Genomic DNA, 18121 nt, shown 5'->3' with positions numbered 1-18121 from the left:
GCTTCCTTCCAATTCCTAGACCTTTTCTATCCCATCGTCGCCGTAAGACCAATCTGTGTCGGTGCGACGTAAAACAAATTGTAAAAAAAGAAAAAAAAAGTAAGCCATTCTTTTGATAGTTTAACTGATCCTCACCTCATAATGACGTCATTGTTAGCTTTCGCACTGCAATAATGCTAGTAACAAAATATTTTAACAAAACGTTATAGGCTCGAACGATCAATTAATAGTGGTGGTGGTAATGACTATTGTTTAAGAGGAAGTACAACTTGGACACCATCCTCTCTTACCAAGCCAAATGCACAAAAAAATAAATATAAATGTTATATTCAATGAATGGGTTTTGAATATAATGAAACAAAAAATAATACATACATTATTTTAAAAGGCCAAAATTGACACCAACACATCAAAAGACCGGGCGAGTTGGCGGTACCGTTAGGGGCGCGCAGCTGTGAGTTTGCATCCGGGATATAGTGGGTTCGAACCCCACTGTCGACAGCCCTGAAAATGTTTCTCCGTGCTTTCCCATTTTCCTGTACCTTAATTAAGGCTACAGCCGCTTCCTTCCCACTCCTAGCCCTTTCCTATCCCATCGTCGCCATAAGACCTATCTGCGTCGGTGCGACGTAAAGCAAAATTGAAAAAGCAAAACAAAACGGAACGCAAATTTCCTGAGAAACAGAAACTTGAAACTTAAATATGTACTTGATTAGGCCATTCTCACACATGAAACGAGTGACGAGATCAGCAGGGGCTGTTGACCTAGATGTTAGGCCCCTTTAAACAAGTATCATCACCATCACCGTCATCATCATCATCATCAGGAGATCAGCAGTATTTTCGTCATCGGCTAGTATGAGTTTGCGTGCTGCCTGTAGGTCGAGGTTCCGTCTTAGATGGACGTCTTCAGTGGGGAAGTGAGCCACGGTGAAATCGACACCACATGAACACACTGGGGAGTCTTCCGTCTTTAGGAGGTAAGAATACGTAGATCTTCAATGACCTATCCTCAACCTGAACAAACTCCCGCCTCTCTGAGTTACGGCCGGAAAGAGAACCGCTACACCGGAGTTGTCTTTTTAATTGCTCTTAACCTGTTCGAGTTAGGATAGTAAGCCACTCCGATTCCCAGGACGCCAACATAGTTTGGCATAGTTGAAAAGAAATAATATCCCTAGCGGGTACGTTCATAGAAATACTTATTTTTTTCCAGCTTGATTTGCCAGTTCGTTGTCCGCATTCTCCAGCTAAGCCACGCGAAAATGACTCTGGTGCCAGTATAACACATCCTATTAATAGCTAGAAGGTAATGGATCTACTCCCCCAATGGATGGATGTGGAGTGAGGTTGGCTGTGTCAGGTGTGTGTGCGTGTGTGTGTGGGGGGGGGGTTGCTGGTTTAACAAGGACGGGGGGTGGTTATATTGATGCTGTGTGGGATGTAGATGCCTTTTCCTAGCGTAATGTAGAGCTGGGAACGGAGCAGTTGTTCCTATGACTGCAATCGGTAGTGCGAGTGCAGCGCTCCATCCGGTGTTCTCCGGTAGTAAACTGTTGCTTTGAAACCAATCGGTGCTTCGGAGGGCGAGCGGAGGACGGAGGAACAGTGCTGAATGTGTGCTCGCTTGCAGTTCCCGTAGTAGTGCGCAACGGATGTGGTAGCGACGTAGTAAATACTGTTGTATAAGCATGAAGTAGGCGAATATATGAACTATATACATCCTCATTCATCGTTAGTGTAAACCCTTTAACGCCGAAATAATTAATTTCGTCCGTTTTCGTTGAAATTCGTCTAAATCACTTCAGGCCCATAGTATAACATAACTACAAAATATTAAGCTCATACTTTTCACGGTTTCGTCGTTAGGTGGTGTGTTCATATGATCACGCTAGGCGGATGTGTTAGCATTTCAGTCTGTATAGCATTTCTTTAGTATATATAGGTTTTATGTATTGATATTGCTAAATTATGAACAAAATACACTAAAATAAACTAAAGATGATAATTTATGAAGAATATACATTAATTACAATATGTAGGTTGGTGGCGGGAGGGGGGGGTTGCGTATGGTTGAAAAGGGGGCAAAATGTGTGGCTAGGCGTTCCGGCGCCTAAAAGCTAATTACACTAACCACTACACCACAGAGGTGGACAATAATAATAATAATAGTAATAGTAATAGTAATAATAATAATAATAATAATAATAATAATAATAATAATAATAATAATAATAATAATAATAATAATAATAATAATAATAATAATAATAATAATATACCTGTTACGATTACTGTTATACATCAATTTTCATTGAACAACTTTATTCGATATACGGTCATCTATTCTACATTTAAATAAATTGCGACTTGTTAACATATATGCAGCTACAAACCTTGTTTCCCTTTTTGCAGGGACATTACGCTCCAAAGACTGCACGATCACATCTTCAAATGAAATGAAGAGACATATTCGTGGGACATACGAGATGGCAACGAACTTGGAGGGTATAAGTATTGTTCGGTGGGTTGATAACTCCGTGGTTACCATAGCATCAACATGCCATTGTACCGTACCCAGGGATAGTTACCCTCCAGGACAATGCCTCCATTCCTGTATGAACATCCGACTAACTCAGGGTTGGGCAGAGATGTAGGTTGGTTGTCGATGGGCCAGGCTAAAAGTCGAAGTTCCTCACTTAAATATAAGTAAATGACAGGAAAATGGAGGTATAACTCGAATGAGAAACAATAATATGGGATAGGATGAGTTTATTCACAAATATCCCCGAATCATACTAACAGAAAATCAAGTAAATAAAATAATAAAATCTCAAAATTAAAGAAAGAAATGGACATTAAAAACGTTAATTAAACGTGAAATAAAATTTCAAGTACAACAATAAAAAACTTGTAAACTTTTAGAAATGATCTTCTTCTGATTGTCCATTGTTCATGTTATATAATAATATACGTACGCAAATACTGATACGTATTCATTTCGGATGGAGTAACACACTTTAAAGTATCGCATTGATACGGGTTGTTAATTTGTTTTGAGTCGTCGCAAGATTAAACGTTAAAAGAAAATTTTTATATAAAAGAAAATTACGATGAAAGGCTAAATTAAGATAAAAGGAAAATTAAGACGCAATGGAATATGATATGAATTATGAAAAATACTAGTGGCATTTCCCTACGCTATATTTACAGTAAACAAAAAATAATCAAAGTATCACACCTATTTACATCGGATAAAGAGATGGAAACCTTACATACTACACTGACTCGACGTGAAACGCGGTTCACCAAAAGGATCTAGTGAGAACTAGATTGACTATCAATATTACTCAGCACTCGGGCTGTTCCCCATTAAACAGCAAGACAACATATCCGAACAACATGAAATATCATAAAACACCATCCTGAAAGAGAAAAACATATTATTATGCTAATAAAACATGTGAAAAGCAATGGGCAACATTGCCTTCTTCTGCTGCATTTGCGCACTCCATAGCGCGATCATTCGTCACGTATTTCCTGCTATGCTGTGAGCTGAAAGGAAATGTTGGAACTCAACACAGTACTAAGGCTTGGTTTCTGTCCGCCAAGATTGTATCACGGAAATACCATCTCATTCACGCTGTCTATATAAATACGGGCAATAAATAAGCTTGTGAGGCAATATCATCTTTCTTCGGCTACACGGAAACTCACGTACAATCGTACTCCTTCCTAGCATGCTTCGACAATTTACTACACACATCAGACTCATTAGTCCGGAATCAATTTCCGTCAATTCTGATAATTAATATACTCTCAGAAGACAATAGCAGGTACATATTCACTGCGCATCATTCTATCACTTATCAGGCATGTAACCGGCCTGCATAATCACTTTATAACTTCGCATGCATTATAACCTCTTATATCGATTACAATTTTCATCAGCCTTTTACATTATGAGACCAGGTTCGATTGCTGTACAATCTTTGGGCAAAACAGTTTCCAGCCTAAAACAGAAGATCCTATTCTTTCAACGTTGTTATGCAGCTCCTTACGGGTCAGCTTCTGAAATACCATGCGTCATGCAATTTAACTGATACTAACTCTCTAAATGATCACAATTAAAATTGAATTTACACTCAACCTAGCAAGAGTTTAACTTGGAAATTGGATGAACTTGTCAATCTAATCCTCCTAGCACTAATATACAAGGAAAAATCGGAATAATTCTAAGCTAAATTATCATGCATAAATTAACAAAAAATAATCCTAACAACTCCCTCATTATCCCATCTAACTAGTCGTAAATCAAGATAAAAATATAGAGATCATGCATTTCTCTCTTATCCATATCTACAACATTACAGAGGTGAAATGAACACATGACGTCAGGCTTACGTTGCGTTAAAGAAAATTCCTACACGAAACTGCACTAGTATTTTAACATAACCCATATAACATTCCATAATTAAAACATGCGCCTTATCTTGGACGACTCTCGGGACACAGGCAGCGGCTCACATCCCTGCTGCGTTAGGTGGTTACTCCATGTTGATCACTGCCTTAACGTCCGACTCGTTGGCTGAATGGTCAGCGTACTGGCCTTCGGTTCAGAGGGTCCCGGGTTCGATTCCCGGCCGAGTCGGGGATTTTAACCTTCATTGGTTAATTCCAGTGGCTCGGGGGCTGGGTGTTTGTGCTGTCCCCAACATCCCTGCAACTTACACACTACACATAACACTATCCTCCACCACAGTATCATGCAGTTACCTACACATGGCAGATGCCGCCCACCCTCATCGGAGGGTCTGCCTTACAAGGACTGCACTCGGCTAGAAATAGCCACACGAAATTATTACTGCCTTAACACAAAGAAACAATCTTCCTTCTTCCATGAGTGGTGCCATCTTCTTGCTGAAAGTTATTGAACACTACAACACAGAAGGTTTGGATGAATACTTCTTCACCGCTCAATTCTGCACGTGCCGAACAACCCTTCTTAAGTATAAACTCAGCCAACACACTGACACATAAACACTTGAAATTTAATACATTTGGGGTTTCTATTTACAGTTATTGAGAGCAGCTCGCGGTACGGATCGAGAGTTCCTCGCGAATCGCGACCGACACGAAAATATGAAACAACTGAGCGTCTCTTCTCCACCTCCAAACTGCGGCTAATTATCACCGTCTATTTATCGGTAGTGAACTTTGCGCTATAATACTGCAACTTAATTCTGCACCAGTTAATTTATTCAACGGCACGACTGAAAACACAGTTTATTGGTCTTAAACCATACACTGTAACTGAATATATTCACGTGGCAACTTTCACGGACAATTCTCGGAGCACACCGAACTACGTTCACATCACGCCAGCTTCTGCGATCAGAGTGACGCTCTCCAAAGCTTGGGGTGCTAAGGAAGCGTGGCTAACGCCGTTGTAGCTATGGGATTCCTGCATGTCTAGACAAACCACCAATCAGAGTGCTTGCCATTCATACTGACACAATATTAATTGTAACATACCAATAAATCACAGTTCAAATAACATCAATTTTCTTCTTCTTATTTTTATATTGTACTCCTGATTATACTTCACTTATAGACCTGTGGAAATCCGTCAAATAACAGAATTTATTTCAAGCAACTGTTCATGTTGGTTAACCTGGGACTATGACTTCGCGCGATGTAGATTCCATATTTGACTCATCCCCGCGTTCTCATTGGCTGAATATTTATCTTGGTCAGCATCCTTTACACGAGCCGAGATGTGCCAACTCCTGGTGACGCCAAGCCTTTCCCACGGTCCCGAGGAAGTATCACGCAATATCTAGCGACTTGATGTCTCCATAGACTTCCGGTCTCAACTGTCCTGCGATTCATTACTTTACCATATATGACTGAAATTTATAACAATAAAATTTATATACTATGTCAAATAATAATCCGAGTATCTCTTATGGGCCGTCAGGATACGGCTCACCATGGTGTTGAACTAGTTTCTAAGGTAACACGATATTGCCAGGCAGAGAAAATGAAAGTGCGTATAAACCGGCCGGCTGTGTTTGGAGCTTACAACAGTGGAATGGTTGGAACAGATAGGATGGACCAGAATGTGTCGTACTACAGAGCAGGCATACGTGGAAATAAATGGTGGTGGTCGCTATTCACATGGCTCCTGGACGTATCCATTCATAATTCATGGTTACTGCTAAGGAGGTCTGGATATGATTTGTCACATCTAGAATTTCGTCGCCACATTGTGCAAACATATCTACGTTCAAAATAACGTCTGTAGGAAGAGGCCGCCCCATCACCTCAAGATACAGTATCCAGCAGAGTAGTGTCACTGACGATGTACGACTTGACGGGATTGGGCACTTCGTAGCGCCCTGCAATCGACGACGCTGTGCTGGAAAGGAATGCTCCAGTACTGTTCGCACCGAGTGCATAAAATATTCGTCTAAATCACTTCAGGCCCATAGTATAACATAACTACAAAACATTAAGCTCATACTTTTCACGGTTTTGTCGTTAGGTGGCGTGTTCATATGAACACGCTAGGCGGATGTGTTAGCATTTCAGTCTGTATAGCATTTCTTTAGTATTTATAGGTTTTATGTATTGATATTGCTAAATTATGAACAAAATACACTAAAAAACTAAAGATGACAATTTATGAAGAATATACGTTAATTCTAACATGTACATTTATTCTTTGAAGTTTATTTTCTTGCTAGATGACTGATCTAAAATACCTGCTGAAACGGGATCATCCTATACGATCGTTGCCAGCGAGTACAATTTCTGCCTTACTTGAAAGCTGGCGACCTGTGAGGTTATCAACCAAACCACCAACATCTTCATCTCCTGAATCTTCTTCGGAGTGAATATTAGCTTCCGGAGGTTCAATAAAAATGCTGTTAACATCTCCAATTGGTTCGTCCGATTCAAGGATATCTAATACTTCTTGGAGCGTAATGTCCCTGTAAAAAGGGAAACAAGGTTTGTAGCTGCATATATGTTAACAAATCGCAATTTATTTAAATGTAGAATAGATGACCGTAAATCGAATAAAGTTGTTCAATGAAAATTGATGTATAACAGTAATCGTAACAGGTAGCATAACGTCGACCATCAAATACACGCACAGGGTGAATACGATCATACGATCACGCAACGTTTTAAGTGCCTACGGGAGTAATATTTACTGTTAAATGTAAATTAACTGCATCATAATGTGAACATAGATCACTCCCAAACTTGTTAAGCATATGAGTTGTGTAATCTAAACATAAATATATGTGAAATATCAAACTTACTTGAAGCGCGCCATCATGATTCAGCTGCTGTGACAATGACACGAAACGAAAGTGCGCCAGAACAATGAGTCGATATGTATCACGTAATAATATGCTCGCACACAGTTGCCACATGCTTCTTGAATTGATCTACACAGTCAGCAATCAATTCCAGCGCTATACAAAGCACTGAGAGCAATCTAAATGAAAGAATGCAGGCCGAGATCATATGGACACGCACGGCGTTAACGCGTTAATTATATTATATTATATTATATTATATTATATTATATTATATTATATTATATTATATTATATTATATTATATTATATTATATTATATTATATTATATTATTATTATTATTATTATTATTATTATTATTATTATTATTATTATTATTATTATTATTATTATTATTATTATTGCCCACCTCTGTGGTGTAGTGGTTAGTGTGATTAGCTTTTAGGCGCCGGAACGCCTAGCCACACATTTTGCCCCCTTTTCAACCATACGCACCCCCCCTCCCGCCACCAAAATACTTTTCTGAAATTCAGGTATTTAAAACATTTCTTATGATCAAAACAATAAAACTACAAGATTGAAAATAAACAACGGACAGTATGTAATATCTTAAGTCAGATTTTGTAGTAACTTTCATGATAGTGAGTGAAAAAAGAAGTCACCGTTTTTATGACTACTGGAAATAAAAAAATAAAAAACACATAAATGACTGCCTCTGTGGTGTGATTAGCTGCCACCCACGGAAGCCCGCGTTCGATTCCTGGCTCTGCCACGAAATTCGAAAAGTGGTACGAGGGCTGGAACGGGGTCCACTCAGCCTCGGGAGGTCAACTGAGTAGAGGGGGTTTCAGTTCTTTCCTCAGCCATCCTCAAAATGGTTTTCCGTGGTTTCCCACTTCTCCTCTAGGCAAATGCCGGGATGGTACGTAACGTAAGGCCACGGCCGCTTCCTTTTCTCTTCCTTGTCTATCCCTTTCCATCGTCTCATCCCCCCACAAGGCACCTGTTCAGCATAGCAAGTGAGTCTGGCCGGTTGAGTTTCCCTAGTGGTCTTCCGACCCGACCAACGGGCGAGTTGGCCGTGTGATTAGGGGCGCACAGCTGTGAGCTTGCATCCGGGAGATAGTGGGTTCGAGCCCCACTGTCGGCAGCCCTGAAGGTGGTTTTCCCATTTTCACACCAGGTTGGTGCTGGGGCTGTACCTTAATTAAGGCCATGGCCGCTTCCTTCCCACTCCCAAGCCTTTCCTATCTCATCGTCGCCATAAGACCTATCTGTGTCGGTGTGACGTAAAAAAAATTGTAAAAAATAAAATAAAAAGTAAGTATCCCCGACCCAAAGTCTCACGCCCCAGGACACTGCCCTTGAGGCGGTAGAGGTGGGATCCCTCACTGTGTCTGAGGGTAAAACCAACCCTGGAGGGTAAACGGAAAGAAATATTATTATTATTGTTGTTGTTGTTTTACGTCCCACTAATCACTTCTGTGGTTTTTCTGCGACATTGAGGTGCCGACTTTTTGTCCCACAGGAGTTTTTTAATGTGCCGGTAAACCTGCCGACACGAGACTGTCGCATTTGAGCACCTTCAAGTACCACCGAGCAAAATCAAAATTGAAATCGCAAACAGCATGTAAACAATTCCAATCAGTTCTTACCCTTCAGTAATAAATGAGCTACGAGTATAATTCAGTAAGAGCATCGTAATACATGTTTACATGCAATGGAATATAATTATTAATTAAGCATGTTGACTAATAATAATATTGTAAATCCATTTACAAGGGTATAATGTATGGCAATATTCAATCTACATTATTCTATCCACCTGCACTTATTGCAAACTGAATTTCAGCAGATGCAAGTCTATTATTCATAGCATAACAAATAATGCGAAATCTTGGAACGACTGCAGCATTTGAATGACAAACGTAGGAAAACACATGGATCTTTGGAATTAGTACTGAAACCTAAATTGTAATTCCACCCAAGATCACCTTTTCAACATTGCCCACACTAAAGCATTCGAATTTTCCGCCAGTGAATTCAATCGGAGGACTACCGGAGGTCGCCGGAGGAAGATTGAAAACAACTGCTCCGCTCCGCTCCTACCGTTCCCAGCTCTAGCGTAATGTGCCTTGATGGGCTTCTTATTAGTGATGGGACATTCGATTCATTTTACTGAATCGATTCATTTGATTCCGTTCACGTTACTGAATCGATACAGTGATCCGATTCACGGCTCATTGGTCACCGCTCCTACTGCATCTGTGTAGTATGTGCTGGTAAGACAGCAGCAACAGCATTCAGTGCTCGCAGCTGCCATCTGGTCTTCATACTCTGAACTCCTTTCTTAGAAAAAATGCTAGTTACTCTAATACGATTAAACCAAACAAGTTTTTTTATAAACCGACCTGGATTATTTTATGGTCAATGTTCAGAAATCTGCGTTCGCAGCTGCCATCTGGTCTTCATACTATGAACTCCTTTCTTAGAAAAAATGCTAGTTACTCTAATACATCGAAGGTTTCCGGTGACGCAGGGTGGGAAAGGTTAGGATTAGGAAGGTAGCAGCCATGACCTGAATTAAGGTACAGTCCCAGCATTTCCTGGTGAGAAAATGGGGAAACTACGGAAAAACCATCTTAACGGCTGCCGACGGTGGGATTCCAACCCACCATCCCCCGAATGCAAGCGCATAGCCACACGATATTAACCGCACGACAACTCGCTATCAGCTGAGGATTTTTTTTTTCATAGTCATATTTTGTATAGGCTACCCGAGATGTACAGTAGCCCGCTGGTTTTCTGATTCAACATACTGTTATTGCGTCTGTCCACATATGATTGAAGTCTTGTGCAACGATGTGACATATGAACTGAGAGAATACTGAGCCATTCTTCCCAATATAAAACAGGGACGTTTGAGTGGTCATGAGCATGACTCATAGTCATAGGGCAGGCTAGAGTCGAGTTTAATTGTCAAATGTCAACTAAGTTATAATACTAAGATTCATTAAACTAATAAACAGTATAACCTAATAGCCTACCTACTTACTAGCTACTTCAGAATTATGTTGTGACTACCTTTTTAACACTGCAAATAAATCCATCTATTATTTAAACCTCCCTGTAAGAAGAGGACAGTGAATGCAAATGGGTATTATTTTCAAATGAGCTGAGCCCGAGAGTCCATTATAGCATACGATTATTTCAGTGTAGCATGGCTCACTGTATGTCTCGCTGCAGTGAGCCAAGGAGCCGTGTGTATCTTGTGTCTCACTGAGCCGCGGTCGTTCACGATTCTTTCGATGTGCCATGGTTCACTGTATGTCTCGCTGCAGCGGAAGCTCGGCTCGCCGCGTGTCCAGTGAGCCGATAAGGAGCCGTGTGTATCATGTGTCTCACTGAGCCGCGGTCGTTCACGATTCTTTCGATGTGCCATGATTCACTGATTCACTGTCTCGCTGCAGCGGAAGCTCGGCTCCCCGTCAACGTCCAGTGAGTGCGCCACTCAGCACTGTCCGCTGGGAGTAAGCTGAATCATGTGCCGTGAGCTCGCCGTTCCTGTGAATCGATTCACTCGGACACTTGGATGAATCGATACACTGCTTCGAATCATACATTCAGTAGCCAACACTACTTCTTATAGAATGGGCAGCCAGGATAAGAAGCTGCGTGGTTGCCGAGGCAATTAGCGCACTTCACCTGCTTCCGTGGTACTGTGCCACATTTGTTGTGAATGGTGCAGGTTGGTTTCTTGCATGGATGAGTTGATCTGAAGCGGTGGCAGATGTTGCGGGAAACATGAATCAATAGATTGTGGAATGCTTAAATAGTTAGAACACATGAGAAAGTGTCCTCGCTCGTGCCTCAGCACAAACTGCAGAGCTTCTAAGATAGCGAAGAGCTCCGCAGTATGTACGCTGAAGACGCTAGGTTGAGAAATCTTGGTGCTGATCAAGCTAGTATTATCGTTGGGTGCTGCTGGTATCATTGGATAAGAGCTACCATCCAACTCTCTCCTCTTAGAACTGTCTGTGAAGATAAGTCACGCGTCTGGATACCGGTGACCTAAGTTATGGAAATACCTCCATTGAACAGAAGCATCTGTTCACATGACATCCATGGAGTACATATATCCGGGCGTGGAACTAGACACCGAAGTAACTCGTCAGGGGCCCGGGCCCGACAGCCCCCTCTAGCCATATCTAGTTCATCACACAAGCTCTCAATATGAATTGCAACCGGTGGTGAGGTTCTCGGTCAGTTTTCGTACCTGGTGGATTTTAAAGAGGCATTCATAGCTAGGATGTTACGGCATTTCAGGAATTCTGGCAGTGTACATCAGGAACATCTGCTCTCGCCTTCTTTGACAAAGCGGAAATTCCGATTCAGTAAGTAGACCGGGAAACGGGATAGTCCAGAAAAACCCATTGCCAGCCTAATAGAAAGTAAATACTAAGAAGCCTCCCTGGCATTTCAACAATCTAACCACTTTTTTTCTGCATTAAGGTCCGTTTCAAATTTATTTCGTTTATATTCATCGCTTAGGGTTTTTTTTTTGAGCCACGGTTGGTAATCACATTCATGCCTGTTGATTTCTGAGAATGATACCATATGAGAGGTACGTTTTCGAATTAACGTCATTTATGGCGAGGGCTGGATAGTAACCTATAGTTTTACCTCAAAATCAAGAAGCAAAAGCAAAGTCATCTCTATACAGGCCATGAAGGCCCCTGGAGGGGTGGAAGGTAAAGGCTTCCACTATCCGTAACCTCGGCACTTCATGGGGTAGAGTGGTTAGCTCTACGCCCGGCCGCCTTTGCCCCCAGGAATTAACCTGGTACTCATTTCTTGTGTAGGCTGAGTGAACCTCAGGGCCATATGCACCTCCGGAAGTGAAAATCTCGTTTCTTCAATTTTACAACTTCTTGACGTGGATTCGAACCCACGTCCTTCCGGGCGAATCGAGCGCGCCTTTACCGCCTCGGCCAGGCAGCCCTTTTACCTCAAAATCATAGACTGACATTTCTTGCTACTTGCTTCTACATAAGGAAATATTTCCAACAGACGACAAAAGATCATAAATGAAACAAAGCTAAGATTGAAATAAAGTAATCGTAATTCCGAGAATATTAAAGATATGAACGCTGCAGATGTCAGCTAACAACTGCGTTTCATAATCGAGTGTGACTAACTGGGGGTTAAAAACGTTGGTACACATATACCGAATGTTTCTAAATTCCCATTACAGACTAGAGGGCTTGCAGTGGGGACCAAGACGGTTACATTTACCATAGGAATTTGAGTCCGGAAACATACAGTTTTCCCGCTATCCGCAAAAAAAAAAAAAAAAAAAAAAAAAAAAAAAAAAAAAAAAAAAAAAAAAAAAAAAAAACCAAGACGTTTACAGCTCCCACATTTCCGGCGCTCTATCCAACTCCTACTGCTTGTCGTCTGGGTCAAATTACAGGTGGGGCTCGATGTGACGACCACCGACGTCAACACAGACACGGTATCTACGTATCATGTTCTCATACACACGGTCACCAATCCCTGGTCCTCCGGCAACATCCGCCGCAGCAATAACCCGCACCAGTAGGTCTTCCGCGGATTCCACAGGGGTCTCGTAAATCAAGTTTTCATGTGATCCCACAGTCAGTAGTCTAGCGTTGTCAAGTCGGGTGAACGTGCGGGCCAAGCAATTGGGCCACTACGACCTATCCACTATTGCACAAATGTTTTGTGCAGTACTGTAGGTACAGTATTGTACGTACAGCTTACTGCTATGTACACAGTAAATGATTACTGCTGTACTGTAGTATGAAAGAAGATCACAAGCACAACAGCAGGTAGCCTACAGCACGTCTCCGTGTGGATCACACACTCCACTGAATGGAATGGAATGCCAATAAACCTTATTTGTAATCACGTGATCGTTCAATGACGTACGTACTCTAGTCAGTGACGCTTACAATGCAGGAGATTTGAACATGTGCTATGGTGGGTTTTTACGGGTAGCGGGAAGACGAAAGCTTAACCGTCTTGGTCCCTACTGCAAGCCCTCGAAGTCTGTAATGGGAATATAGAAACACCCTGTATACCGACATAAATGATTTTCTTTCGAAAGCATTGTAGAATTACCGTACATTGTAGAGGACAGTACAACACGTACAAAGAGGCAGCGTCACGCTACACTGTGCAGCCTTGCCATGTTACTAGAGCACGTCTGTTGTCCGTGAGAGAAAGTACCAAGCTAGCTAACACCGAACTTCCTCACACACCTAAGCGGGTGCGGGTGTGGTGTGAATCCTGGCCATGGTGGAGGACATCTTCAGTGGAGTTCTCTGTCATTCATTACAATATTGCCCTGTGCACAAACTTCGAAGCCACCGAGAGTACACGTGGTACGCGCCATGTACCCTATCTGGTGGTGAAGTGAACTCGTCTCCTCATCCCGAGGTAGCGTAGCTCTTTTCAAGCACAACCCCAATGGACGTGATCTGGATGTACCATTTCCAGCACTTAGATGTCTGGCAGTAGCGGGAATCGAATCCGGGCCCCCGAGGTCGGTAGCTAATAGCACTAACCGTTACGCTGCGGAGGCGTGGTACTGGTGGTGATGACTGTCTTAAGACAAAAAGGGTATGAAATGGCGTATGGCTTTTAGTGCCGGGAGTGTCCGAGGACATGTTCGGCTCGCCAGGTGCAGGTCTTTTGATTTGACGCTCGTCGTGATGAGGATGAGTCCCCGTGCCAGCGGAATTAACCAATGATGGTTAAAATTTCCGACCCTGCCGGGAATCGAGCCCGGGACCCCTGTGACCAAAGGCCAGCACGCTAACCATTTAGCCATGGAACCAAAGCCGGGGTGATTTACTCAGTTGGTAAAGCGCAGGTCTTCTGACCCCGAGGTGTTGGGTTCGATCCTAGTTTAATCTGATGTTATTTAAAGATCCTCAAATACGCAGCCTCTTGTCGATAGATTTACTAGCACGTAAAATAACTCTTGCCAGACAAAACTATGGTACTTCGGCGTTAGTGGGACATAAAATTAATACCATCATCATCATTCTCATTAATAATAATAATAATAATAATAATAATAATAATAATAATAATAATAATAATAATAATAATAATAATAATAATAACAACTTTGTGGAGGAGCAGGAAGTTGAGCTTGCTCTGTCAATCGCTCCCTCACCTTGTATCTATTGTCGAAAGTATTAGATTCTATGCCGGCCTTTGTGTAGGCCCAAGGACACAATTGTCCGCATGTTGCTAAAGACCACTTACTTAATTACAAAACGTCAACTTGTAACTCTCCATTAGTCTTGACGCACTACTTGAACCATTACTGAAGGCAATCGGTTGTGAATCCTTGGCACACTTGTATACACACACCTCAAAAACGGTGCACCAAAGCTACCATGACAACAAATGAGCCTTCCTTCAGTGCATGAGCAAGAAGACTACTTTCAATGTACGTAAACATGTTTCTGGCTGGAGATCACAAACTCGAAACCCCCACCTCAACTTCAACCGATACCAAATTGTTGTTGGCGCTGCTACTTCATATGAAGTGTGTGAAATTACCTTCGATTCGCCTGGACATTGATTGGTATTAACGTGTAATAAAATCATTGCACGGTTTAATAAAGTTATACCTTTTTGGCCTAATGTCATCTCATTATTTGTAGAACAATACGTGTCTACATTGGATCATTTGTGACAGTTTGGAAATACTGTATAGTCATACGCAATTTGTACCACGAAGGTGGTTCAATAACAAGAATTCTCGCATGCTTACTCTTCGCTTATTTCGTTCCAATTTACCACCAAACCACAGCGGGTAGACCACTGCTTCCCCTCACGGTCATATTGCATTAGGATCCTTACAAAGGAAACTAGATAAATGAGAAAATTCCTATACACTAAAAAATTTTGTAATAACACCGGTAGCACAAATTAAAATGCTCTTATCCAACATATTTTACATTAAAAAACAAGAGTGCAGCATAATTATAAAAACTAGGTATTGGGCCCGTTGTTGACGGAAATATCACTTACCATGCGCACGATTACATTTCTGTCAACTCCTCATGCTGTCGCTGAAATTCTGAAGCACGTAGGTATAGCACTCGGCACGTAAGGCTCTACCAACGAGCTAGGGAAAGGAATCTACAGTGGCTACAGGCCCGCCATATTTTAAGCGATCGAAACATGTGGGTGTGGTGATGAAGCAAGTACCGGTAAACAGCCTGCGAGAATAAATGCCGTTTCGCAGTTTTCTTACTCAGGAAAGCACTCAAAGATGCATAATGTCATTTTAAATGGACATTACAATTACAAGATATAGGCTACATAACTAGGTACTTACATATTGTATAAAGGAGGAAAAATAATATTTCTAATAATTACAAAAGAAATCACAATACATTGACATTAAACAAATTTAGCCCTACTTACAGAGAATGAAAATATAGAACAGAAAACCTTGAACAAAATAATATAGAAACATGGAGAAATAATTCATAGGATAATAATAATAATAATAATAATAATAATAATAATAATAATAATAATAATAATAATAATAATAATAATAATAATAATAATATCCGACTCGTTGGCTGAACGGTCAGTGTACTGGCCTTCGGTTCAGAGGGTCCCGGGTTCGATATTTTAACCTTAATTGGTTAATTCCACTGGCACAGGGGCTGGGTGTATGTGTTGTCTTCATCAACATATCATCCTCATCACGACGCGCAGGTCGCCTACGGGAGTCAAATAGAAAGACCTGCACCTGGCGAGCCGAACCCGCCCTGGGATATCCCGGCACTAAAAGCCATACGACATTTCATTTCAATAATAATAATAATAATAATAATAATAATAATAATAATAATAATAATAATAAATTACTACTTATTACTGCTAGTGTCCGCTCCTTGGCTGAATGATCAACGTGCTGGCCTTCGGTTCAGAGGGGCCCACATACGACTGGGTGGAGAATTTTAACTGGGCAGCCCTGCACGGATGCGGATATCCGCGAATTTAGTGTCTTGGCGGATACAAACTGTATGGCAGTGCGGATATTTTTTCTGATAATTTCTAAATAATGACGTTTATTGATTTTTCACTCAGGTATACTCTTGCTTTTGCTTGTGGTTAAGCGACCCTTGACAATTTGGGAGGGTTTGCCTAGATAAGTGCATCTACACGTGATCTGATTCCGTAAGTAGTGGGCCATGACGTTATGAAATACGATTAAATACTAGTGGCATTTCCCTACTCTATAAGTACAACAATCATAACGAGCTAAAGTAATCAAGTATTTACACTGGATCAGGTGGGTGGAAAACTTACATACTACGCTGACTCGACATGTGAAACGCGGTTCACCGAAGATCTAGTCGGAACCAGAATAACATTAATCATCAACTCAGCACTCGGGCTGGTCCCCATTAACAACAAGACATCACATAAAAATCACAATTAATCACACAAATACACAATCCTGTAAAAGAAACAAACAACATAATTCAATATACACAAGGAAAACAACGGGCAACACTTCCGTTCATCTAACTGCATCACCGCGCAGGCGAGCACCATTCGTCCACTCCAGATAGATTTCCTGCTTGGCAATCAGCTGTAAAGGATATTAAAATACAAGACTACTCTCGGAATTTGGTCACTGTTTCGACAAGGTTATATTGCGGAAGCTACTCTTCGCTTCACAACAAGGCAATAATTCTGGCTGATAAACTGACCTTCATAGCGAGCTAATATTTCAACAACCGCTCGAAACTCGCATTCAGACGTACACATTGCCGGCATGCTATCATATTCCTCAACACATATGTAATAATCTCTTGGCCTGACATTTCCTTTGCGGCATTTCTAATTCACAATAGTAATTCTTCATAACAACAAAATCACAGGCCGATTCTCACTCTACATATTTCTCATAATATTTCCAGGCATGCACACTGCCCGCATCATTGACTTCACATATATTTCAGCATGCACAAAATTCACATATATGCCCTGTATTATCATCGACCCTTTTCATTATAAATCAGGGGTCGATTCCCTGCCTAACCATTATACAAAACAGTTTGCAATCCATTTTAAAAGATCCTATTGTAATTCAACGATGTATATACAGCTCCACACATCTTACAGCATCAGAAATTCATGCAAGCAACCTATCTATCGCTAATCTCTCTATAAAAATTAAATAAAAATTTAGTCTCGACGCGGCGAGTGTGTGACTATAGATGTTGATGATTTCAGCTATCTAATCCTTCTAACTATTCAAAAAACCACAGGAATAACGTTAACTAAATAACATGCATGATTCACACAAATATAAGACTCAAAATAAAATCTGTCGTCTCCCTCGGTTTCCCATCTAGCTAATTATAAAGTAAGAGAAAGAAAAGGAAAACATGCAACACAGTTTTGTCCATATTTACAATAATACACGTATATACAATGAACTCATGACTTCTAGCTGAAATTAAAACTAAAGAAAATCCCTAATCTAAACCTCACTAATATTAAACGGGTTTCACAAAGCATGCCACTTAAAATATCACATGCAACTTAAGTTGGTAACTCCCAGGACATCTTTAGCTAATTACATCCTCGCTGGCATAAAGTGTTACTCCAATACTAACACACTTTGCACACGATGGTCCAATCTTCTCTCTTCAATGGGGGATGTCATCTTCTTGAAGCTGGTTCCTGTACAACAGCAACACATACATATCTGGT

The 18121-nt window shown here is 41.1% G+C and overlaps 1 protein-coding gene across 3 annotated transcripts in view; it reads left to right on the top strand.

The window, feature by feature from the left end:
- LOC136863216 (probable peptidoglycan muropeptide transporter SLC46) overlaps positions 1-18121 on the top strand; it is a 237776-nt gene that overhangs the window by 34613 nt on the left and 185042 nt on the right. The window contains exon 2 of one of the 3 annotated variants that reach the window (XM_068230478.1): positions 2416-2524. The exons of 1 other annotated variant lie outside the window; for it this stretch is intronic. The gene's annotated coding sequence lies outside the window, so the exon portion shown is untranslated. Of the gene's footprint in view, positions 1-2415; positions 2525-6863; positions 7015-18121 lie in introns of those variants that run through there. One more of the 3 variants, XM_068230479.1, reaches the window with a different exon arrangement.

The sequence above is a fragment of the Anabrus simplex genome, chromosome 1 (genome assembly GCF_040414725.1).
Source record: "Anabrus simplex isolate iqAnaSimp1 chromosome 1, ASM4041472v1, whole genome shotgun sequence".
Taxonomy (NCBI): domain Eukaryota; kingdom Metazoa; phylum Arthropoda; class Insecta; order Orthoptera; family Tettigoniidae; genus Anabrus; species Anabrus simplex.
This window is presented reverse-complemented; position numbering and strand designations above follow the sequence as displayed.